We start from the raw sequence: 11265 nt of genomic DNA on the forward strand, positions 1-11265 counted from the left end.
ACTCTTAGCTTCCTAATTTGCTGAGATATGAGAAGCCCAGCCCGCATACTCTCTGCTTTCTCTGTCATGATGGACTGAACATTTTAAAACCAGGAGCCAAAGAAAATACCCCCTCAAGATTTACATATTGCTAGCTTTTGGCCAGTGGCAGCTACTGTGGTTCATAGCATAGTGATCACAAAAGGACATCACCTCCCAATCCATAGATACAGCTAGTCACCATAAACATGTATTGGCCATGTATTCTCTATGACGTGTGGTTCTAATGACTTCATATGTTGTTCAAACCCACTTAGCCCATGTAATATCTCAACTAAATGGGTACTATGACTAGTCCTATTTCTCACACGAGGAAACTGAGGCCCAGAGAGATCGAATCACTTTGTATACTGGATGCACAGCTAGTCCTGGAGAAGTTACCCCAAGCCCAGGATAGCTATCTATTGTTCTGGCCTCCCTGCCTCACCCCTGCCTCACTCCTACCTCACCACTCCATCAGTCTATCCCTCCTTCCCTGCCTCACCACTCTATCAGTTTAGGCCTCCCTCCCTGTCTCACCCTGCCTCACCCCTGCCTCACCACTCCATCAATCTATCCCTCCTTCCCTGCCTCACCCTGCCTCACCACTCTATCAGTTTAGGCCTCCCTCCCTGCCTCACCCTGCCTCACCACTCCTTCAGTCAATCCCTCCCTGTCTGTCTCACCCCTGCCTCACAACTCCATCATCTATCCCTCCCTGCCTCACCTCTGCCTCACAACTCCATCATCTATCCCTCCCTGCCTCACCTCTGCCTCACCACTTCTTCAGTCTATCCCTCCCTGCCTGCCTCACCTCTGCTTCACTACACCATCAGTCTATCCCTCCCTGTCTGCCTCACCCCTGCCTCATAACTCCATCATCTATCCTTCCCTCCTGCCTCACCACTCCATACTGTTCACCCGTCCTTGTATTACCTAGCAATAAAAGAAAGTCTCACAGCTACTCATCAAAGGAGGAGACTTGGGTCTGGCCACACATCCGCCATCTATGACTGTGCTCTGGGTCAGTACCTTTCATACTCCATGAAGACCCCTTAGGACCTTTCAGATTATCGCTTCTTCATCAACATTCAGGTTCTTCTAAGAGATTGCACCATTTATTTATTCATTCATTCATCATTCATTCATTCATCATTCATTCATCATTCATTCATTCATCATTCATTCATTCATTCATCCATGCTACAGATATTGTGTCAGGCTTGAGGATAAGTGTAAGCTTAAAACAACATGCCCCTGACCTGTAGGAACAACATCGGAGGTGTGTGGAGCTTCGCAGACATGCAGGGCTGGGGGGTGGACTGTAGAGGTTGCCCTGCAGAAACAAGCATGGAGAACAGCTTCCACCATCCTGCATGTCGGCTGTGCCGGCATCGCTAAGTCTCCAGCACACAGCTCTCTGAGCAGGGTCTTCAGTCCTCAGCTTAGCCTCATGTCCAATGCATTTAGAGAGGGGGAGGAGAGAGAGAGAGAGAGAGAGAGAGAGAGAGAGAGAGAGAGAGAGAGAGAGAGAGGAACGAGAAAGAGAGAGGAGAGAGAAGAGAGAGAGAAGAAAGAGGAGAGAAGAGAGAGAAGAGAGAGAAGAGAAGGGAAGGGAAGGGAAGGGGAGAGAGAGAGAGAGAGAGAATAGTAGAATAACATCCTCATTTCACCTATGGGAAACATGTAAGTTTTCTTAGGCAGTTGCCACACACATCAGAAAAGAAACTTTGTCTTGCAGTAACAGATGGAGCCTTGTTTTTTAGGGAACATTTCTTCCAGACCATTGTCAGCAGCGTGGCCAGGTTCCTGGCACTGGTGACGAGACAGAGACACCAGGTCTCTGAGCCCAGTTGGTGATGTATTTACTGTATTGACTTGGTAATGTCACCTTCCTCTCAGCGTGTCTGGATTACCCTTTGCAAAATGAATCCAATGTGTTCTTCCTCCTTTGCTGGGCTATTTGATGGGGGTTAAAAAAAATCCATCCATGTATGTTCAATTCCCAGCACCTAACAGGCACTCAGTGTGTTATTCTGAAAAGCCCTGCTTTTAAGATTGGGTCTGGGTCTGAGGCCTCCCCCGCTTGCCTGCTGGCGGCTAAGTGACATCCTTGAGTCTGTCTGTCTCCAAATCCTAGTGAGAATTACAAGAAAACAGCCAGGTGTCTATTGAGTACCACCCAGGTAATGCTTGCTACTGCTCCTGACTCTATAATTGTCTGATGTCACTATCTCTTTGACATGACAATATTTCCACCTATGTGCCCACATGTGCACATGCACACACCATATGCAGTTGAAACCATCACACAGAGATCCAAGTTAGGTAGAGGGCAGCATCCTGAGGCTTGTTCCTTTGGGAAGCACCTCAGTTAGGTACCCATGGAAATACCTTGCTGTGTTTATTTCTCAGGAATAAGTATCCTGGTGACATTGCGCCCTGTCCCCACTCAGGGCCTAAGCAGGGGGAAATTGAAATGTAGGGTGCTCAAGCTTCAGATTCTTTATCTTCTGACCTGCAGTTAGGGGGATAAGAAGTGCTAAGGTCCTGAGAGGAAAAAGAGCCCCCCACTGCCAGCCCTTACCCCATTACTTCTGCTGCCGTTTTACATCTTGGGTTGCCTAGCATATTACAAAGTGGTGCCATCTCCTCCTCCTCGTCTCTCCCTCAAGCCCCCACCCAGCCATTCACAGAGACTTGGCTGGCTCCGAAGGTTCCAGACAGTAGAGCTAAACACGTTAGCCGACAGACGAGCGCAGCACAAGAGGCGGCAGGAATCAAATAAAAGGCAAACGCGGCAGCCACAGGTCAGCGCTGTATAAATATTTATGCTGGAGGAAAACTTGGTGGCTGAGTAACGACCTTGTGGCTGGTATTAATAGAGATAATGTGTGTCTCTAGAACGTGCCGCCAGAGAGAGAGAGAGGGGTGGGCGAGGGGGAGGCAGGGGCTGGAGAGGGGATGTTATAAATCTTCGTGCCAAGCCCAGACCCTACTGACCTTTTCTCCCCTCCCCATCCCGTGCCTGCATCTTCACATCTATTTTTCCTCCTTTTTGGCTGGCCTGTCTCAACTAGGGCACCCACTCACGTCTGCATCCGCCATCTGGGGCAGACTCCTCTTGTGGCGACCAGGGCCCCTGCACCGAGTGGAGTATACAGCTGGTGTCTCATGCGGACATGGGGCAGTGAGCGGATTAAAGATGTGCTTCTTGCCTCAGATTTCTGTGACCCCAAAGATGGGACCAGAATCTGTTAAAAAGCAAAGCAAAACAAACAAACAAACAAAACCAAGCAGGCACAGGCTCATAGGTCCAGCGATGAGGAGGTAGAGACAAGAGGATCCCGGGAACTCACTAGCCAGCCAGCCTCATTCTATCAGTAGGCCCTCATCTGGGAGATTCTGCTAAAAAAAAAAAAAAAAAAAAAAAAAGTTCCTGAGGAACTTTGGCCTTTGGCCTCTATATGCATGCTTACTTGCATACACAATGCAAATCTCTCTCTCTCTCTCTCTCTCTCTCTCTCTCTCTCTCTCTCTCTCTCTCTTTCTCTCCCTCCCTTCCTCTCTTTTTCTCCAGCTCACTCCCTTCCTCCCTCCCTTCCTCCCCCCTCTGTCTCTGTCTACCTCTCTCTCTCTCTCTCTCTCTCTCTCTCTCTCTCTCTCTCTCTCACACACACACACACACAAAGAAGAAGAAGAAGAGGAAAAGGAAGAGGAAGAGAAAGAGGAGGAAGAAGAAGAAGAAGAAGAAGAGGAGGAGGAGGAGGAGGAAGAGGAGGAAAAAGAAGAGGAGGAGGAGGAAAAGTAGGTAAGAAAAGCAAAATCAAACAACTTGAAAACAGAGTGGAGCTGGGACACAGTTAGGTCAGTCCAAAGGGCAGGCAGAGGAGGGATAATCCTGGATGTTAGGTCCGCCCCGACTTTTTTCTCTGCCACAGGGCTCTTAGCCAATTCCCACATGCAAAGTCATTTCTAGAAGCATGCAGAATATGAGTAATAGCCACACACCCACCCACACACACACACACACACCTGAGAGGACCACAACTGGCTTTGTCCCAAGCATCCTAACTAAGCCACTCTATTTGCGTCCCAAAGCCTTCCCTCATTTAGGACTAAAAACATGAAGAAAAAGAAAAAACTGACGAGAGTAATTTGGCGGCTACAAATGCACCTTCCCCAGAGCAGTCTCGAAAAGTCTAAAAACCACAGCGAAGTTTTGCAAAGTGAAGTTCAGCAACCACATGTCTTGAATGTGGGTTTATTTTTCGTTTTAATAAAACTCAAGGCAGCCCAACACGCACGATGTGTGTGCCCCAGCTCCTGAGATAACACACCTCCAGACCGACAGAGTCTGCAAAGGGATTTCAGAGGCAGGCACTTTTTTTTCCCCCAACAAACTGTCTGAGAGACGCATTGATGGGAGAAAGCCTCTCACTTTCAGCTCACCGTGGTGAGCGGGGCACAGCAAACCACAGAACAGTCTGTGAGAAGGAGGAGATGGAGGGAGCCACACGCACCTCTTTTTCCCTCCACCCCACTTTGTTTCACTCAGTCCTCCAGGTCCTGAGATGGGGGTCACTCACATTCAAGGGCATCTCTCCCTCACAACCACACCCAGAAGTATTCCTGAGTTTCCTAGGTGGGTTTAAACCCAGGCAAGCTGACAGTAGACTGTGGTGACTTCAGTGAGAAATGTCTCCCATAGTCTAGGCCCCTGGTTGGTGGCACCATCTGGGGAAGGTTCTGGAACCTTTAGGAGGTGGGGTCTTGCTGGCGGAAGTGTGGCACTCTCCTCACTTCCTGTTCTCTCCCTCCCTCTCTCTCTCCTGATAGCTTCCTCTGTTTCCTCTGTGTGGATGAAAGTGAGACCAGCCAGCTTCCACACCTCCCCTCCATAATGGGCTCTACTCCTCTGGAATCCGAAGCTAAGATAACAACTCTCTTTCCCCCTACGTTGATTTTTGTCAGACTATTTTATCACAGCAACAGAAAATCAACTAATGCCAAGACCGACCACGGCGCTGGCCTGGCATCAGATGTGAGAAGAGTGTAAAGGGCCTTCCTGATGTCAGATCCAAAATTCACAGCCCGTTGCATGTCACCTGACATCACTCACCACGCTATGTCAACGACCCGATGTCACAATGCCTGGGGATAGCGTCTGATTTCAGGGGCATACCGAGTCACACAAACAGGGGTGCTATGCCCTGGACACACCGTCTACGCAGTTGTGACAAGCAGGGTCTTTAGAGCACTTACCTTACAAGGACCTCGAACACTGTGTGGAACAGCATCCACCTGAGTTAGGTCGGGGAACACCCCAGACCTAGAGAAGTCGCTGTCTCCTACTAGGCAGACTCCCCTTTGGTAGTCAGTTCATCTCCGTGAGGGCGTCCATAGCCTGGACTCATGCTCAGCTCCATGAGGACTAAGAAGTCAGATCTGGGCTCTACCGTCTCACCCATGTGAACAATGACAAGTCCAGAAGACGGTTGTCAACAAAGTCTTCTTCACTCCCATGTTGGGACAACAACACACAGCTACAGCCCAGGAAGGCCTGTGTCCTGGTCTCATTTCGGTTGCTGTGACGAACTACTCTGACACCTAGCAACTCCGCAGAGAGACGGGCTGACTTCAGTTTGCAATCGCAAGTCCCAGTTCACCGCAGTGGGAAAGTCAAGACCAGAGCGGCAAAGGACTAGTTATTCACCCGCAGTCAAGAACAGGGGGAGATGGATTCACGCGCACCTGCTTGTTTGTTAACGCGCCACTCAGTGTCACCATTCTTGGACAGGTCAGGGTCCCCTGACTAGGGAGTGGCGCCACCTATGCCAGGCTGGGTCTTCTCACAGGCAAGCCACGCTGGACAAGCCTCACTGGTCTCCTCCCCAGGCTTCCTAGGCTGTGCCAAGTTGTGTGTTATAACTAAACCTAACACCTCGTGTTTTAGGTTGCAACCTCGCTGAGGAATTCCGAGCAGAAGCAGGAGGAGGGGTCCGAGTGAGAACAGGAACAGAGGCGGGCATGGGGAAGTTGAGACAGAGTCTTCGCGACTGGGAAGTCAAGACAACGTCCGTTGCGACGTCCCAGGCCCATTCCCATCTCTTCCCTTTCTTTCCTTCCTCTCCTAATGATTCTGCTTCCCCCTTTTGCCATCTCTCTCAACCTTCTCTTGGCTCTCCTTTCTGTGCTGATCTCCGCACCAGTTCCCACAAGCAAGACCAGAGGTGGTTAACCGTCTAGGTGACCTCTGCGTTATCTGTAGGGACGGGGGCTCTTCCAAGCTCACACAGCCAGGCCCAGAGGTGGCTAATCACAATAACCCCTATGCTCTGTGTGATGGAAACCACACCAGATGCTCCCCATGGCCTTGAGATAGCTCGCGTAGCCTATCTTTAGACCCCATCTCCGTGGAAGAAGGGACGTGTGCTTTGGGAAGAGTTTAATGTAATCGTGCCTTGCTGTGCACAGGGGACTGCATTACACCAAGAAACATTTTTCTGAATTGCACTAAAATTAAATATGTCTGAAATAAGCTATCTGGTGTCTGACTCTAGAAATCTTAACGAACACCAGCTAACTAACTTGTGTTGGACTGGATTTTCTTCTTGGCTCCCAACGATCAACACTGGTCCCTGGTTCTCACAGAGACCCCCACAATTGACCACCCCAGGTGCCTTCTGTCAGTCTCTTGTCCTTGTCTACAGGTTGGCAGTATACTCCGTAGCTCAGGCCTCTAAGAAGCCATGGAACTGACTTGTCTGGCTACTGTTCACAGCAAACCTGCCACCCCGCCTGTCTTTGACCAGGCACCAGCCTCTCAGTCAGTCATCCACGGCCATGGTGGTCGGTGGGTGTGGGCCATGTGATGCACAGCATGGCCACCTACAGGGCAGAACATTTTGCATTAACAGAATTTGCAAAAGAGTCCGTCCCCACACATCGCTCACTCTGTAACCAAGGACTGTGCCTGTAAAAAGGGAAAGAGATGTGCAGGCCAACACCACCATGAAAACAGAGCCAAACTTGGAATGTAGGCCAAGATTCAGTTCCTGGCTCCTCCCCACAGTTTGCCTCCTCTGAGACTCTCAACCCTCCCCATTCCCCCAAGACAGGGTCTCCTGCAGCCCAGGCTTGCGGGCGACCAAAGACGACTTTGAACTTCTGATCCTCCTGCCTCCTTCTCCTGAGAGCTGGGGTTACACCGTACCTTGCTGATGAGGTGCTGCGGATGGAACCCACAACTCCATACATGCTAGGGAAGCGCTCTAACAGCTGAGCTGCATCCCGGGTTCTCCATCTGTTAAATGGAGAAAAAGAAAGCCGTCCCAAACCACATCTCAGGTAGAGTCCATAAATTAAGCTGGATTATAGATAAGGACATGGTCTGAAAGCTGTAATGTTGGAATGTGTGTGTGTGAGTGAGTATATACGTAGATGTGTTTGATACATGTCAGGGTAACAATTTATCAATGTTTAGCTTATCTACATTCATTATCCAAGGTCTCAGAGATACTTACTAGAAAGATTTTATCTAACTTCACTTAACCAATTATTCCTGGTTCAAGTCAGGATACTAACTCAATTTCAAGGCGGCCCGGGAAGCTGTTGAGCTGGGCTTTCTTTAATTATGAGTACTAAAAAGATGCATTTCTCCAGCGAGAAGAAGAGAGGCCATAGGGGTAGGTGGGAAACAGAAGCTGGGCAAGGCATCGCAGGCCTGGAATCTCAGCACTCAGGAGGCTGAGGTAGGAGAATTGAGGGCCTGCAGCCAGCCTGCGTTATATAGTAAGTTTGAGTTACATAGTGAGACCCTCAAACAACGGTACCAATAAAACCAAGGGGCCAGGAAGGTGGCTCGGCATAGAAAAGGTTTGCCGTACAAGCGTGAGGAACTGAGTTCACACTCCTGATACCCACACAAAAAAATGGGAACAGCGACTCATGACTGCAATCCCAGCAGCTAGGATGGGGACAGGGCATCCCTACAGCCCACAGGCCAGCTAGTCCGGCCCAAAAGCAAGCTTCCAGCCCAGCAAAGAGACCCTGTCTCAAAAGATAAGGTGGAGAGCTGTAGAGGAACACATCTTAGTGTCAATTTTTGGCCTCCACATGATTTGGGATGAGGGACATTCCCAAAAGCCTAGATCATGCTGGATGTCACCTTTATCTGTCCTCTGCCACTGCGCGTGACCACATAGCTAACCTACTGGTTCCCTAACATTCATTTGCCTGCACCCTGGTCGCCTCCCCCTCCAGGCAGGCTCACACCTCTCCCATCTGCCTGACTTCCCACCCCTGGTCATTTTACTTTCTCCTCTCCAATACTTACCGCTCCGTGCCAGCACTTCAGTAGCTGTGAAGGGTCCAATTGTGCGGTTGATCTCTAATGTAAGGTTAATGCCTAATTAGCTCATCTAACATTCATTTTGTGGATAATTCATGATAGGTCATTAACAAAAGCCGGGGCAAGTGGAGGGGCATGTTCGTGGCCATAAATCAGAGCCCTAAAGCATCAAAGAAGCAGGAAAATGCATGCATTATTCAGGTCAAGCAAAGAGCCGGGGCTGTGTGAGACACCTTAGTGCTCTTTTGACCCCGAAGTCCATCCGGGGACCACATGAGAAGCCGAGCAACATTTATTGTGAACCTATATGGTTTCCAAGGCAAAATGGAGGCCCATCTCCTGGTCAGCATATGGCCCCACAGTTCAGGCTCAGATGCAGAGCTGTCGGGCTGAAAGCATCCTTTAGCTGACAAATAGGGCACAGCTGCCACCCGGGAACAAGGCCTTTTATCAGTCACCTACTAAAGGACCAAACTAAATGTTCGTGTGATCCCTTGAGTGCGTGTCTGCTTTAGTGGGGAAGGGGTAACGTGTGTGTGTGTGTGTATGCACGTGTGTATAGAGGTCAGAGGAGAACACTGGGTGTTGTTCCTCGGACTCTGTCCACCTTCGTTTTAGAGACAAGGTCTCTCACTGGCCTAGGACTCACTAACTAGGCTTGGCTGACCAGCCAGCTTGCCCCAGGGACCTGTCTGTCTCTGTTTCATTGGCACTGGGATTATAAAGGCATAATGAGCCAGGAGGTGGTGGTGCCTTTAATCACAGCACTCAGGAGGCAGAGGCAGGCGGATCTCTGTGAGTTCAAGGCTAGCCTGGTCTATAGAGTGAGTTCCAGGACAGGCTCCAAAACTACAGAGAAACCCTGTCTCGGGGAAAAAAAAAAGAACAGAATAGAATAAAGACATAATAAGGGCTTCAGGGATCAAATCTGGGTTCTTATGCTTACAAGGTAAAACTTTACCCGTCCCACTATCTCCCTAGCCTCAAAGAAAGCATAGCTTTCTGGAAGATTCCACTTGTCTCGATTTCATCTGGCAATCCTCCCTCCTCTTGCCTAGTGTTCTAACTATACTGGTCTTGTCCTATTTCATTTGGGGGGAGGATACCCCCATTTCCTAACCACATCTCACCATGAATCTCCAAGACCTTGGCTGGAGAATCTCTGCCCTTAACTGTAGGGGAGATAGATAAACAAACATACAAAGATGGACAGACAACCGCCAACAAGCAGCAGAAGCAACCTGACTCCAACAATCTGATCGTCTTGCAAGTCGGTCAAACCCAACAGAGGTTTGGCATTGACCGAAACATGACATTCTCATGAGCCAGATAATCACATGGAACATCCTCTGTGTATCAGGGGTTGGTCTAGGCAGTGGGAAGAGAGGAGTAGAGAAATCCAAGTCCTTGCGGAGTGTGCCTGCCTCGTAGGAGAAAGCCGAGCGTGAACCAATTAAATGCACAATTTATGATGTGAGGAATGCGCTGGGCGGGAACAGAGCCAGCACGAGGTGAGGGCCTCTGGGACGGTGATCAAAGAAGGCCAGTGAACCAGGTGCTGATGGAGGAGGATCCTGGGAGAATAAGGGATGAGCCCTTCACTATTTGGGTGACCAGCAGCGATTGTGTGTAGACTCTTCTGGAACTCCCAAGAACCGCAGTATGGATGTAACAGAGTGATCAAGAAAGGTGTGCCTGGAAAGGAGGCCAGAATGTTCACGGGTCAGAACCGAGTGAGCCACGGGTAGGTCTCTACCTGTCTTTCATCAGTAGTGTGACAGGCGGGCCGAGAGGTTCCAAGCAGAGGACACAGGATGTGACCAACATTTCCAGACTTCCTCTCCAGCTGCCATGATAAGCAGAGGTCACGTGAGTGGAGCCTGGGGAAGCTCAGGGGAGGGGCGATAGTGGCTCCAATCTGAGGAGTGGGGTGGAGACCTGCTTCACAGGTGAGCTAGGCTGATCAACCAGTCGCTGCTGAGTGGATAATTTCACTGAAGTCACAAATGGAAGTTTCCAAGAGCTGCTTGTGTCTGCAGATCACACACACAAGGGGCTGGCCCCTCGCTTGTTGTCCAACAGAGAAGACGACCTAGGAGGGCAGCAGACGGGCTGCTGGGTGACAGGGAAGAAGTTGGTTGTGGGCAAATAAGGGGACAGACATTTGAAACAGAGCCCTTGCAAAGGCCCTGCAGCAGGAAACAGACGACCTACTACGGACTTGCTCTTGAAACAGGCCATAGCTGAGACCCTTTACAGAGAGAGGGTTCCGCCACTGTCCCACAACCCTGCCCCAGTAAAGAGCTAAGGATGTGTTTGATCCTCATAGAACACAGATCATCCTGGCTGCATGCCAGCCAGGCTAGAATCATCGATGGGACCTCGTCTTTCCCAGAGGTGAGTAAACCTCTGGAGGAAAAAGCCTGAAAACCCCTTCTTCATCCTCAGTCAGTCCCTGACCTCAGACAGCTCAGCGATTGCACAAAGGTAACAAAATGTCAGAGAGAGGACAAGATGGCCTCTCAAAAGGAAAAGCAAGCCTCAGCTGTACTCTGGCCTCGTTACAGCTCAGCCGCCTTTCTCCTTGCACCCAAATGGACTACACTTGAGAAATTAAATAAACAGCATTTGTCAGGGGCTTTTGTGGGCTTCCAGCTGTATTTATTTATAGGTTGGTCTGTTATTTATGGGCACTCGTGCCCAGTGTAAAAGGTTTGTCTGAGCAAAGCGAGAGTGAGGAGCCCAAGGGCTTAATGCTCTGGTGGACACCTAAGCACCCACTGCACCCGGCTGGGCAAGCGATGCTTTCTGCCTGTTTCTGGGTGCAGGGTGCTGACTTGCACCTTGAAATTACCAGGCCACTGGGCACCTCCTCCAAAGAGTCAAGAGGCCCC

At 50.0% G+C, this 11265-nt stretch overlaps 1 long non-coding RNA gene across 1 annotated transcript; it reads left to right on the forward strand.

Annotated features, from left to right (window-relative positions):
- The first annotated feature begins 3544 nt into the window (after window positions 1-3544).
- On the forward strand, window positions 3545-6563 carry LOC148123173 (uncharacterized). Its single transcript, XR_015735349.1, has 2 exons — window positions 3545-3829; window positions 4858-6563. It is a non-coding gene; the product is annotated as an uncharacterized LOC148123173 (long non-coding RNA).
- Window positions 6564-11265: the final 4702 nt, after the last annotated feature.

The sequence above is a fragment of the Myodes glareolus genome, chromosome 2 (genome assembly GCF_982192425.1).
Source record: "Myodes glareolus chromosome 2, mMyoGla1.1, whole genome shotgun sequence".
In the NCBI taxonomy this organism is placed as follows: domain Eukaryota; kingdom Metazoa; phylum Chordata; class Mammalia; order Rodentia; family Cricetidae; genus Myodes; species Myodes glareolus.